The sequence below is a fragment of the Diceros bicornis genome, chromosome 28 (genome assembly GCF_020826845.1).
Source record: "Diceros bicornis minor isolate mBicDic1 chromosome 28, mDicBic1.mat.cur, whole genome shotgun sequence".
NCBI classification, from domain to species: Eukaryota; Metazoa; Chordata; class Mammalia; order Perissodactyla; family Rhinocerotidae; genus Diceros; species Diceros bicornis.
The window spans coordinates 9864500-9877371 of NC_080767.1; the positions used below are offsets into that span (position 1 = coordinate 9864500).

The 12872-nt window shown below is 39.4% G+C and overlaps 1 protein-coding gene across 3 annotated transcripts in view; it reads left to right on the forward strand.

Moving 5' to 3' along the window:
- Positions 1 to 6540: 6540 nt before the first annotated feature.
- The window catches only part of STX17 (syntaxin 17), a 53842-nt gene continuing 47510 nt past the window's right edge, over positions 6541 to 12872 (forward strand). The window contains exon 1 of one of the 3 annotated variants that reach the window (XM_058523647.1): positions 6541 to 6559. The gene's annotated coding sequence lies outside the window, so the exon portion shown is untranslated. Of the gene's footprint in view, positions 6560 to 6622; positions 6934 to 12872 lie in introns of those variants that run through there. The other 2 variants (XM_058523646.1, XM_058523645.1) reach the window with 2 other exon arrangements.

Sequence of the window (12872 nt, forward strand, 5' to 3'; positions counted from 1 at the left end):
CTCAGGGCTGATCTTCCTTACAAAAAAAAAAAAAGAATAAGAAAAATAGTAGATTTTACTTTAACTTCATTTATTCCTTCTCTTGGGCTCTTCCTTTCTTTACATAGACCCAAATTCATGATCTATATCATTTTCCTTCTCCCTGAAGAACTTCTTTTAACATTTCTTGCAGATAAGGTCTGATGAAAATGAATTCCCTCTTTTTTTTTTTTTAAATCTGAGAAAGTCTTTATTTTTCTTTTACTTGTAAAGGATAATTTTGCTGGATATCAAATTCTGGTGTTTTGTTGGTTTTTTTCCCCAACACTTTAAATATTTCACTCCATTCTCCTCTTGCTTGCATGATTTCTGACAAGAATTCTGTTGTAATTCTTATCCTTGTTCCTCTATAGATAAGGTGTTTTTTCCCTCTGGCTACTTTCAAGATTTTCTTATTGTCTTTGGTTTTTTGAGTTTGAATATAACATACCTAGGTGTATATATTTTGGCATTTATCTTGCTTGGTTTTCTATTAGCTTCCTACATCTGTGGTTTGGTGTCTGTCATTAATTTTAGAAAATTCTCAGCTGTTATTACTTAAAAATTTCTTCCTCTCCATTCTCTTTCTCCTCTCCTTCTGGTATTCCAATTATGTATATGTTACATCTTCTGAAATTGTCCTATATTCTTAGATATTCTGTTCTTTGTTTTTTTTTATTCTTTTTTTTCTTTTGCATTTCAGTTTGGGAAGTTTCTATTGATACATCTTCAAAGTCACTGATTCTTTCCTTGAGACAATGTCCAATCTACTGACAAGCCAATCAAAGTCATTCTTCATCTTCATTACAGTGTTTTTCACTCCTGGCATTTTGTTTTGATTCTTTCTTAGAGTTTCCACCTCTCTGCTTACATTACCCCTCTGTTCTTGCATGTTGTCAACTTTTTCCATTAGACCCCTTACCATATTAATCATAGGTATTTTAAATTCCCTGTCTGATAAGTACAAAATCTGTCATATCTGAGTCTGGTTCTGATCCTTACTTTGTCTCTTTAGACCATGTCTTTTCTTGCCTGTTAATAGGCCTTGTTCAGTGCATGCGCTCTGCTGCTGGCGGCCCGGGTTCTGATCCTGGGTGCGCACCGATGCACCACTTATCAGGCCATGCTGTGGTGGCGTCCCACATAAAGTGGAGGAAGATTGGCATGGTTGTTAGCTCAGGGCCAGTCTTCCTCAGCAAAAAGAGGAGGATTGGCATGGATGTTAGCTCAGGGCTGATCTTCCTCACAAAAGAAAAAAAAATGGGCCTTGTAATTTTTTTTGCTGAAAGCCAGACATGATGTATCATGTAGTGGGAAGTGAGGTGAACAGGCTTTTTGTGTGAGGTTTTATGTTAATCTGGCTAGGAGCTGGGCTGTGTTTAATGTCTGCTGTATCAGTAGGTGTCGGAGGCTTCAATTTCTTCCAGCATCCTTGTTGTTTTTGTATTTTCCTAAAGACTCCTTCTTATATAGAGACTGCACCTTGCAGCTCTTTTAGCTGTAATCCACTGTTATTATAATGGAGCCCTGTGGATGTGGTGGTAAGGTATAGGGGGAGGGGCTGCATTCTATAATCCTATGATTAAGTTTCAGTCTTTTGGTGGGCCTGTGTCCTTGGGCTATGACCTTCACAAGTGTCCCTCAGCCCTTTCCCCACCTTAGGAGAGACAGGAAGGATAGGAGGGGCTGGAGCTGGGTAATGCTCCCCCCCCACCCATAAGTCTCTAGCTAAGTCTTTTCCCCTGCTGAGTAGGCTTTTGTTATGGAGAAGGCTCTGGGTATATTTCAAAATGCTTTATTTTCCCCTCCTCTGTCAGAAACATGAGGATTTCTTCTTGGCTCTTCACCATGAGAACCTGGTGAGGTTCCTGGAGGTAAAACCCGTGAAAGTGTGGGGTGCTCCCTAAGACTGCAGCCCCCAGGAGTTCCTCAGTCTCATACTAGCCCACGCTCCCCTTCCAACAATTTGTCAAAGTTATCATTTAAATGTGCTTACCAGCTTAAGGCTCCAGGGGCTTCTGTTTCAGGTAAGCTGATCTTGGCTGTGATTCTCTGTGTTTGCCTGTCTCTCCAGCATTTGGGGGGCAGTTTGCCCTGCAACCTCAAATCTCTGATGAGTCCAAGAAAAGTAACTGATTTAAAGTTTGTTTAGCTTTCTTCTTGTTGTAAGGATGGGAGCGATGACTTTCTTTACATGTCAAAGCTGAAACTGGAAGCCTTCAAAACTCTGTAAAAGCAAACTTGAAAAGCATTTTGTCATCTATTCAATTATTCACTTATCATAAACGCAAGATATTGAGCTAGACTCTATGGGTGGATGTGGAGATAAGCAAACACAGATCCTGCCCTCAAGGAGTTTATATTCTAATGGGATGGTACAAGACATCTTCTCAACCCCTGTGCTTGAACGTGTCAGAGGTGTGTGGAGGCGTTAACGGTCCCAGCTCCCAGTGCGCCAGTGGCAGAACCTGAGAGTAGCGTTCTCTCTTAGTTTTTCTTTATACACATGATTTTCTATTTGTGCCATCACAGGGAAAAAGTTGAAAAGTACTGGAGGTGGCAACAAGACACATACCAAATTACTGGAATAAAATGTAGACAGTGATGTGTCAAAAAAAGATCAGATTATAAGGTAGGTTTTGGAGGAGGGAGGCATTAAATCTAGAAATTCTGAAAATATTAGGAGAGGTCACATTTGGGGTGAACATGGAAAGATGAGTAGGATTTGGATGTGCAGAGAGGGAGGGACAATTGGTGGAGAATATTCCAGGTGGAAGGCACAGGGCAGGACTGGGGAAAGGACTGGGATGAAGAATATCGAGTTCATGGATGGACATTGAGGGTATTATGCAAAGTGAAATAAGTCAGAGGGAGAAGGTCAAATACCGTATGATTTCCCTCATTAAGTAGTAGATAATAACAACAACAAACAAACACATAGAGACAGAGATTGGATTGGTGGTTACTAGAGGGGAAGCGGGGAGGGAGGAGGGTGAAAGGGATAATTCGGCACATGTGTGTGGTGATGGGTTGTAATTAGTACTTGGGTGGTGAACATGATGTAATCTATGCAGAAATAGAAGTATAATGATGTTCACCTGAAATTTATACAATGTTATAAACCAATGTTACTGCAATAAACAACAACAACAAAAACAATATCGAGTTCAGTTTGGTTAGAGCGGAGGATGCGTGAGGGGAGTAACGGGTGATAAAAGTTAAAAAGCAACGTTGGGCCCATGTGGAATATCTATCAATTTGCATGTCTATATATCTATCATGTGATATTAATTGACATTCATGATAATAATAACTAAGGCACTACAAAATTCAAGATGCCTTGTAAATTGCCAAAGTTTAAATAACATTTAATATGATTGCAATGCTGAGTATGTTTACTGTGTTTTAATTGCAAGCATAGTGTAAAGTAAAGCTGCGTCCTTTGAGGGTGAGTTGGATGGTGAAGGGTGTGAGTATGAGGAATTAACGTCAGCGAATAAATCAAAAATCACAGCGTCAAAATCACCCTTGAAAATTGTTTCAATTGCCCATAAGGTCCATTAAGCATGGTTTTATAAATACTACCCTATGCAATAATTCTTAGGCACACTAGGTTTTGAGATTAAGGTAATTATAAGAACAAAAAGTGGGGGAGGAGTCTATAGGCAGATGTCTGAGCATTTAAGCTATTCTACATAAAACGATTACCAAATTCCTAAGCGGTGAATGGTTGATGAATGGAGAATTCTAGTGTCACTACCTTCAGAGTTAACTCCTTTTGGTTTGATATAAGGTCTCTATAAATGCAATGTACATGCACTGATTGTTTGGTGATGGTGTGTGTGTGTGGCGGCAAGGGATGGTAAAGCAGAAAGTGAAGAGGTTGAGGTACTAAAGTCAGTGAACACTACCTATAAGTTTAAAACAAAAGAAACAAATGATTTTGTATCTATAACAGTTTGCACTCTCTTAACTGAAAGTAGTAGAAGTTCACCTGAGCTGGTTCAAGCAATTAAAGAAAAAGCAGGAGTGGGGACTGGGTGTTTAGAAGGCTTTGGGGTGTAACCAGACCTAAGTGTTAGGATTCGGCTAAGCCTCAGGAATGAAGTGGACCAGGAATTTGAATGTCCTCCAAAACTCTTGCTTTTTTGTGGATCTAATCATTCTTACCTCTCTCCCCTCTCTTTTTATCTCTTTCACAGCTTTTTATTTTATTTTCAAAGGGGTGAAAGGCTTTAACAAGGGTAGGGATTACTGCTGCTATTTCAGCACTATTTCATAGAGAGAGGTAATAGAGAGAAATAATATCAAGGAAGTAGCTATTCTTGTTTACTAAGAGGTTTTGTTTGTTTTAAATCAAGAATTGCTAGTTCTTTACTTCCTCTTTTTATTGCGGTATAACTTACATACAGTACACAAATCTTAGGTGTATAGCTTGATGAATTTTCACATATGTAATCACACCAGATCAATATATAGAACATTTCCAGTACCCCAGTAAATAATAATATATACCTTTCCTTAAGAAACAGCTTTATTCAGGTATAAGTCACATACAATAAACACATATACACATATTTGAAGTGTACAATTTGGCAAGTTTTGATATATGTACACACCCATGCAACTAGTACCACAATCAAGATAATGAACATATCCATCACCCCCAAAGTTTCCTTTTGCCCCTTTGTAATCCTTCCCTCCACCCCCACCCCATTTAGCTATTATTCTTAACTCTCCAGATATGTCCTATAATTCCTTACAAACACAAACACGATTCTGCTATTTTTGAATGTGATCTTTTCTCCTCCTACATTCTTAAATTGGCAATTGTAGTTTAGGAAAGCTATTTCTCTAGCCACTTTAATGAACTTGTTTCAATTCATTCCTTTGGATTTTCCAAGTTAGCAATCATAATACCTGAAAAGAATTATATATGTAGATATATTTATATGTGTATATATATGTATAGATATATATATAAAAACATAAATACACACACACACACACACACACACACACTCTTATTGTTTTGTCTGGACTTCCTGGTTCAGTTAGGACCTCAGGGAAATGTTGGATAGTAGCAGCAGGCCTGCTCCTAACAACTTCAGGGCCCAGGCCAAGAGCACAAAAAGAGACCCACACACCATATGTCTAAATATTTAAAGATTATAAATCAAGTTAACAAACTGTTAGATTAAAAAGTTCTAGCCTGCTCCCTTGACACACCTAACTTTGGCAAACATACATATAATAACCTAGAAGGCTAGGTTCAAATTTAGAATCCTGAGTGCCATACCTCCCTATTGTACTTGAGGTAGCTTTTTCAGAACTTAACTTGAATGACCTTTACTTCAAAAGATCTTGTTTAACCGACCCTTGCATAAAAAATATTTTCCCATGGTATTGCCTAATACTTTAATTTTTCTCCTTAGAATTAAAATTTTATAAGCACCTCATTCCTAGAGTAAAACATATATCAACATCCACTATACTCACAAAGAAAATCCAAACTGCTTAGATTTTGTGCCTTATTTTAGCAATTGCCTTTCAAGGCTTTCTTACAGGCCCCTAGTCTTCCTTGGTCCACAATTCTCACCTCTACATCCACTCCACAGGAAGATTCTTAAGAACTGAGTTTCCTTAGCTACAGCTTGAACATCCTTATGACTTCTGAGGACAATACCATCAGTGGATACATTCTAAACAAGTCATCTGAATATTCACCAACACATATAAAAAAGGCTGGGTCTGGAAGTCAGGTCATCCAGAAAGCACCTGTGACCCGGCCAGGCCTTCAAAGCTAGCCAGCTGCTTCTTCCTTGGTAGCAGCTGGTAAGGGGAAGAACTTGGGAAGGAACTTAGCAAACCCAGCTGGAGTTCCAACTCGTTCACTAACTGGTTGAACTGGAGTGAGTCACTTAAAACTCTCTGTTGAGCCCTGGTGTCAGTATCTATAAAATCGGGACGAGGACCTTGGCATTAAGGGCTCCGTCAGCTTTGGGGTCAGAAATCACGACTTGTCTGAGCTTCAATTTCTGTGCCTGTTACAGTTAAGACTTGTGCCCTGTCCACCTCACAGGGTTTTTGGGGGCTCGAGGGAGAAGGCACAACCTTTCTGAGCTTCAGTTTCTACATGTGTAAAGAGCTAAGAACACACGGCCAGCCCGCCAAGAAAATTCCTGGAAGAAGAGAGGAAAATGGACAAGAACATTGCAAAAGTAGAAGGGTACATAAACATGAATTGTCTCATACTTAAAACACAACCAACAGACCTAAAAAGCGTTTGTGCGCCTCTTTCCTCCTGGCTTCAGTGTTACAACCCCACAACGAAAATCTAGACCACTTTTTAAAAGGATTCTTGAGGTCCCGGGCGGCGACTGCGTCAGTCCCACTAATCCGCGCGCCAGCCACACCCCGCGAAGCCTGGAATGGGCGAAAGGGGGCGGGGCCCAGCCCGGCCGGCCCGCCGCGCCGCCCCGCCCCGCCGCGCCGCGCCTGCGCCGTGCGCACCGACCGGCCTCCAGCGCCCCGGCCGGAGGTAAGGGGCTCGCGGGAGGTCGTCTCGGGGGCGTCAGGCCCTGACGGGCGCGGCGGGCGAGGCGCTGCCTTGGCGCGCAGGAGAGGCGTCCCGCGGGAAGCGGGGCATCAGGTCGGAAGTGCGAGCGCCGTGGAGCTCCTCTCGTTTCCCAGAAGTGGCGGTTTCGTTTTGGAAGCGCTGTTTGAAGCGGGTATAGGGAGGCGGCCAACGGGGCGAGCGTGTGGCCTCCCGGGGTCGCGGGGCGCAAAAGTTCCTGCGCCTGCCCTGCCCGTGACGCACGGGGGGCCGAGGTCGTCAGGGTCGCCGGCGTCTCGGTCTCGAGACCCGCCCGCACATCCGCTCTCGGGTGGGGGCGTTCGGTGCGGGTGGCCCAGGTGCGCCGTGGGTGACTCTGCGGGGGATGATGCGAGGCTCGGGGGTGGAGAGGGGAGGACAGGGAGCGGGGGGGTCGGAGCTGCTGTCAGTCAGACCGGGAGGTGGTCCGCAGAAGGTACCGGGTCCACCTTCACTTCCTCCTTTTATGAATTCGGAACCAGAGGCTCAGAGAGACCACAGGGTAGGACCAAGGGCCTTGACTTTCCTTTCCAAATTCAGTGCCCCGCCCCCCAGTCAGAAACACGGGGCGACGTGCCTGAGGAAATCCCGTGCCACCAATGTGGGAGCTCTAAGCTGATGGAAGGTGTGCATCACTTTGCGGGGGAGGAGGGGGGTTGCCAGCGATTTTGGACTTTTTCTGAGAAATGGGGCTTTTCACTTATAAATACTCTCAAGTAATGTAGTTAACCTCCCAGTACTTTTTCCTCGTTGGAAACATGAGTATTATGGTACAGAGCTGATAATAGTTGTTAGCACTGAGTGATCAAGTTTGTAAAGCACCTGGCACTCCCCCCCACCCCCCAAAAGTGTTAGTGCAGCGGATATGATTGTAGTTCTTGGACTTGTAGATGTTTGACCCGTGTTATGTGAAACATCAGTTCATATATATTTTTTAAAAAAGGCTTTTTGTTTTAAAATAATTTTACGATTATGGAAAAGTTAGGAAAGTAGTACAGAGTTCTCTGCAACTTTCTTTAATGTTAACACCTTATATAACTATAGTACGATTACCAAAAGGGAGAAATTAACATCAGTACAATACTGTTAACTAAACTACCAACTTTATAAAGATTTCATCATTTTTTAGACTAGTGTCCTTTTCCTGTTCCAGGATCCAATCTAAGATCCCACGTTGCCCTTAGTTGGCATGGCTCCTTAGTCTCCTCCAATCTGTGACAGCTCCTCAGTCTTTTCCTGCCTTTCATGACCTTTAACTTTTCAAGAGTAGAGTCCTGGTCAGTGGTTTTGTAGAATGTCCCTCAGTTGGGTTTTGTCTGATGTTTTAGCATGATTAGATTAAGGTTATGCACTTTCGTTGACACTACAGAAGAGTAGGTGCCCTTCTCAGCTCATCATATGAGCGGGTGCATGATATGACACATTTGGTGTTACTCTTGATCACTTGGTTAGGGTAGTGTCTGCTGGGCTTCTCTAAAGTTGCTATTTCTCCTTTTGTAATTAATCCATATCTTGGGGCAGAACTTTTAAACTATGCAAGTATCCTGTTTCTCCTCACACTTGCGCTTGCTGATTTTATCGTCCATTGATGGGTCTTGCCTTCAGTAGTCATTACTGTGATGTTCTAATGGTGATTTTCTGTTTCTCTCATTTCTTCTTCATTTATTAATTGGAGAATTAAAAGGAAGAACTGCCTCTTTTCCCATTTATTTATTTTATTCATATATTTATTTGTATCAGTATGGACTCATTTATTTTTCCATTGGTTATTATTCTACACTTTTGTTATTTAGTTTATGTCTCAAAGTGTTCCAGCTTTAGCCACTGGGATTTTTTTCTGGTTGCTTCTTGTGCCCTTTTGATAGGACCCTATCCTTTTTTGAGAACTTCCTTACTTTCTGGCACCATAAGATGCTCCAGGGTTATCTTGTGTTTTCCCTGCCCCAGCCCTGGAATCAACCACTTCCCCCAGGACACCTGGTTTCTTTTTTATGAAGAGTGGTATTTAAACACCAAGATCTGGGTGCTAGGTATGCTCACTGCTACTGGGGTATCATTGCTTCTAGTGCCTGGCAGAAGACTGCTAGGAAAATATATATATCTCTCTCCACATCCACATATTCCATGGAGATATATATACACACACATATATATGTATCCATACATACACAAAGATTTCTATTTATTTTTGTACTTATTTTTATGTATATATACACAGCCATATATATACAACATATGTCTGTATATATATGTCAGTATATATATTTTTAAAAAACAAAAGTTCATTCTGATACCTCCAATTGTAATTAACACCACAGGGTTCACTCTAGTCTTGCCCCTTATCTTTCCTTGACAGTGAGAAATCTGGCTTTCATGTTCTACAAAATATTTTCTTATTTGTTCAATCCTAGTTTACACATAAAGTGATTTCAGGAGTTCTAACCCATGCTTCTATGAGAAACCAGTTACTAACTAGAGTACAGTATAGTTGTGTGTAGTTCTTTGTGTCTTTAGCCCTGTAGTATCTAGTTACAGTACTGTTTTCCAAAGTTACCTAGATTAGTTATTTTCTTCTCCCACTGCTTTCAGTGTGGTTATGCTATTCATTTGTAATACAGTTAATTTTATTTTTTATGGTTTGTATGCTATTTTGGCTTCCCCCACATCTTGTCGTTGTTTTTGTTCTTCTAACTTACAAAAATTCACTCTTTGTAGTGTACAGTTCTTTGAGTTTTGACAAATATGTATAATTGTGTATCTACCACCACTGTAATGATACAGAACAATTCTGTGAGCCCGAATCTTCCATTAGGCTTTAAAAAAACTGTTAAAAGTAATTCTACAGAATCGTGAGAAATTAGGCACTTTTGCATGTTTTGTTTTTTTCATAGGCTTGTTTTACACAGTTGTGATGTTAATATAAATGTATTTTTTATCCTGTGTTTTAATTATATCAGAAATATGTTCCAATTTTCTGACTGAAAAAATCAAGAAAGCTGAAATACACTTTCACTCATTATTCAATCATACTTTAAAACCATATTTTGTGTATTGAATTAAGACCTTCTCTTAACAGCTTACAAACATTATTTGAGCTATTTTATGATCAGAGCCACTGCTGGACAACTTTCTGTTTCAATAACATCATGATTTATGCAATTATTTGAATATTACATTCTCTTACTTTTATATAGGCATTTTATAAAAATGGAAATGGTAGAGAGAAGAGAAAAATACTGGCCAGAAGGAGACCAAGAGTTGGAAAAGTGTCTTGGGAGTTTCTTTGGTCAGAATGTGTTCCCTGCGAGATGGGGCAGGAGATTTTCCTTGGGCACGGAAAGCTGACGGGCAGTCATGCATAACTCTGAACCGGAAGTATCACTCTTGATATTTTGATATTATCATAGTGTAGCGGAACAGTGAAAAGAAGCCAAATATTCAATAATTGAGGTTTATTCAGTATACTATAAACTGATTAGTGGAAAAGAAGGCAGGATCATTTGAGTTGTATCTCGACAGATATGTAAAGCTTAGAGGCAGTTGGGGTATAAAAGAGCCTCTAGACAGAGGGAGCATCGTTGCAAAGCCAAAAGTGGAGATTGGGTGTTGATAGATTGGGTGGATCTACTTATGAACATTGTATTTTCTTGAAAGTTTTTGTTCAAAGGAAGAGCACGTTGCAATTGGTGTTTTAGATGTGTTAACTGGTGGTAATCTGTGGGGAAAAATTGGAGAGAGGAAAGAATCTAATGCAGGCCAATTAAGACACTGTTGTAATGTGCTATGTATGCATCTTGTGATGTTTGACTAGAGTGGTAAGACGGTGAAGAAGAGCCATGTAAAGAAATATTTTAGTTCCATCAGCATCTGTTGAGTAACAGGTATGTTCAAATACATTTTGATTGGAATGGAGATAGATATAAATATATCCTCCTACAGTATATAATCTGCATAGTAGAAGAAAACACGAGAGGCAGTGTGATAAACTGGGAAACATTAATGTGAGACAAATATTTGATAATTTATAAGAGTCTATTATATATTGAATATAATAAGAAAAAGACATCCTAGGTAGTAAATCAGATGCATGGGACAAGCAGGCAATTCATGAGAGAGGAAATGCAAATGGCTAATAAATCAATCCCATTAGTAATTTAAGGAATGCAAAATAAGACAATAATGAGACACCAGTTTTGTTACCAGTCAAATGTCTAAGAAGAATTATAATACCAAGTATTGGTTAGAGTATGGATAAATGGACATTTTGATATGTTGCTAGTGGGAATGTAAATACGCATAACCTTTTTTTGGGACATTTGGTATGAAAGCCTTAAAAATGTGTGTACCTATTAATTCTATTTCCAGGTATCTCTTGTAAACAAATAATCATAGATGGGAGTATGGATTTAAGTGTAAGGAGGGTAGTTACACTGTGGTGTAGTTTATAATAGTGGAAAATTGGAAACAACCTAAATAGACAATAGATGATTAAATTATGGAATTTCTATGTAATGTAATACTATGCTGCTATAAAAAGAGGCATTATAGAAAAAGAATAATTTACATGGAAACATTTTTATTATATTTAATCAGGTTATTCAAAATAAATCCTTTCTTTTCTTGGTTCTGTCATTCATTCATTCATGTATTCACCCAGTAACAATATGCTTTATTATATTTGTTGCTCCTGGTCATTCTACTCCTTTGGATTTATTTTTTTATTGTTAAAGTATTGTTGCTTTTATTAGTTCTTTTAATGAGGGGCTTGGTAATAAACTCAGTCTTTGTATGTCTGAAATGATTATTTTGCCTTCATTTCTGAATAATAATTTCCCTGCCTGTATACCAACTTCTTCAGCACTTTGAAGATATTCCTATCTTTTGATATCTTGCTTTGATGAAAAGTTTGCTGCTTTTGTTGTTTTAGTTTATCTGTGTTTTATCTCTGATTTGCTTTTTAAGATTTTTTTTTGACCTTGATGTTCTGCAATTTCCCTTCCATGTGTTTAGATAAATTTGTTTTTTATTTATGCTGCTTGGGGCTAATGTGCCTTTTCAGTTTGAGGTCTTACATCTTTTATTTATTTATTTATTTATTTATTTCCCCCCCAAAGCCCTAGTAGATAGTTGTATGTCATAGTTGCACATCCTTCTAGTTGCTGTATGTGGGACGCGGCCTCAGCATGGCCAGAGAAGCAGTGCGTCGGTGCGCGCCCGGGATCTGAACCCGGGCCGCCAGTATCGGAGCACGCGCACTTAACTGCTAAGCCACAGGGCCGGCCCTGAGGTCTTACATCTTAATTCTCACCATATTCTCTTTGAATAATGCCTTTTCATCACTTTCTTTATTCTTTCCTTCTGGGACTCCTATTTGCTATTGAGCTTCTCATTTTATCCTTTATGTCCGTTATCTTCTTTTTATATTTTCCATCTCTTTATTGCCCTGAGTTCTGACTGATATCTTCCAGTCAATAATTCTCTCTTCAGCTACATTGTTTGCTGTTTAACCCATCTTTTTGAGGTTTTTATTTCTAGAATTTTTACTTAGTTTATTTTCACATTGGCCTGTTGCCAATATCATAATATTATCTAATTTTTAAAAAGGTTCTCTTGTTTATATCTTTGAATATTTTAAAATATAGCTATTTTAGTTTTCTTTTTAGATTACTTTATTATCTCTAGTCTCTTAGCTATGACTTTTCCTGTTTTGTTGGGTTTGTGGGCTCTTTTGGCAATGAACTTCTCTGTGTATCTCCAATTCCCGCTCACTACTGTAGCTGTTGGACTCTATTTTTGGGGTCTGGAGAGTTTCCTTTTTTGCTTTTGAGCTTAGCTTAAACATAAAAACCAAGTTACCAGTAGATGAGATAGTCTGTATAACCAACACTTCAAGATTTTCAACTGTGAAAGAAAGGAGAGAAACAGAACATTATTTAGAACATAATGCTTCTGGAGTGATAGAGCTCTTTGATGATCTCATGAAAGCAGTGGACTCTGTCCTCTGAAATAACTCAAAAATACATTCACAATTTTTCATAAAGATTCAGGGACTCCACAGAGTCTATTTGTGAACTCTGATCTGTATGCATCCTAGTCTAAGACACCATAACCCAATGGGATTAATATAGTCAACTTAATTTTTTTTTTTTGGTGAGGAAGACTCACTCTGAGCTAACATCTGTTGCCAATCTTCCTCTTTTTTTACTTGAGGGAGATGAGCCCTGAGCTAACATCTGTGCCAGTCTTCCTCTATTTTGTA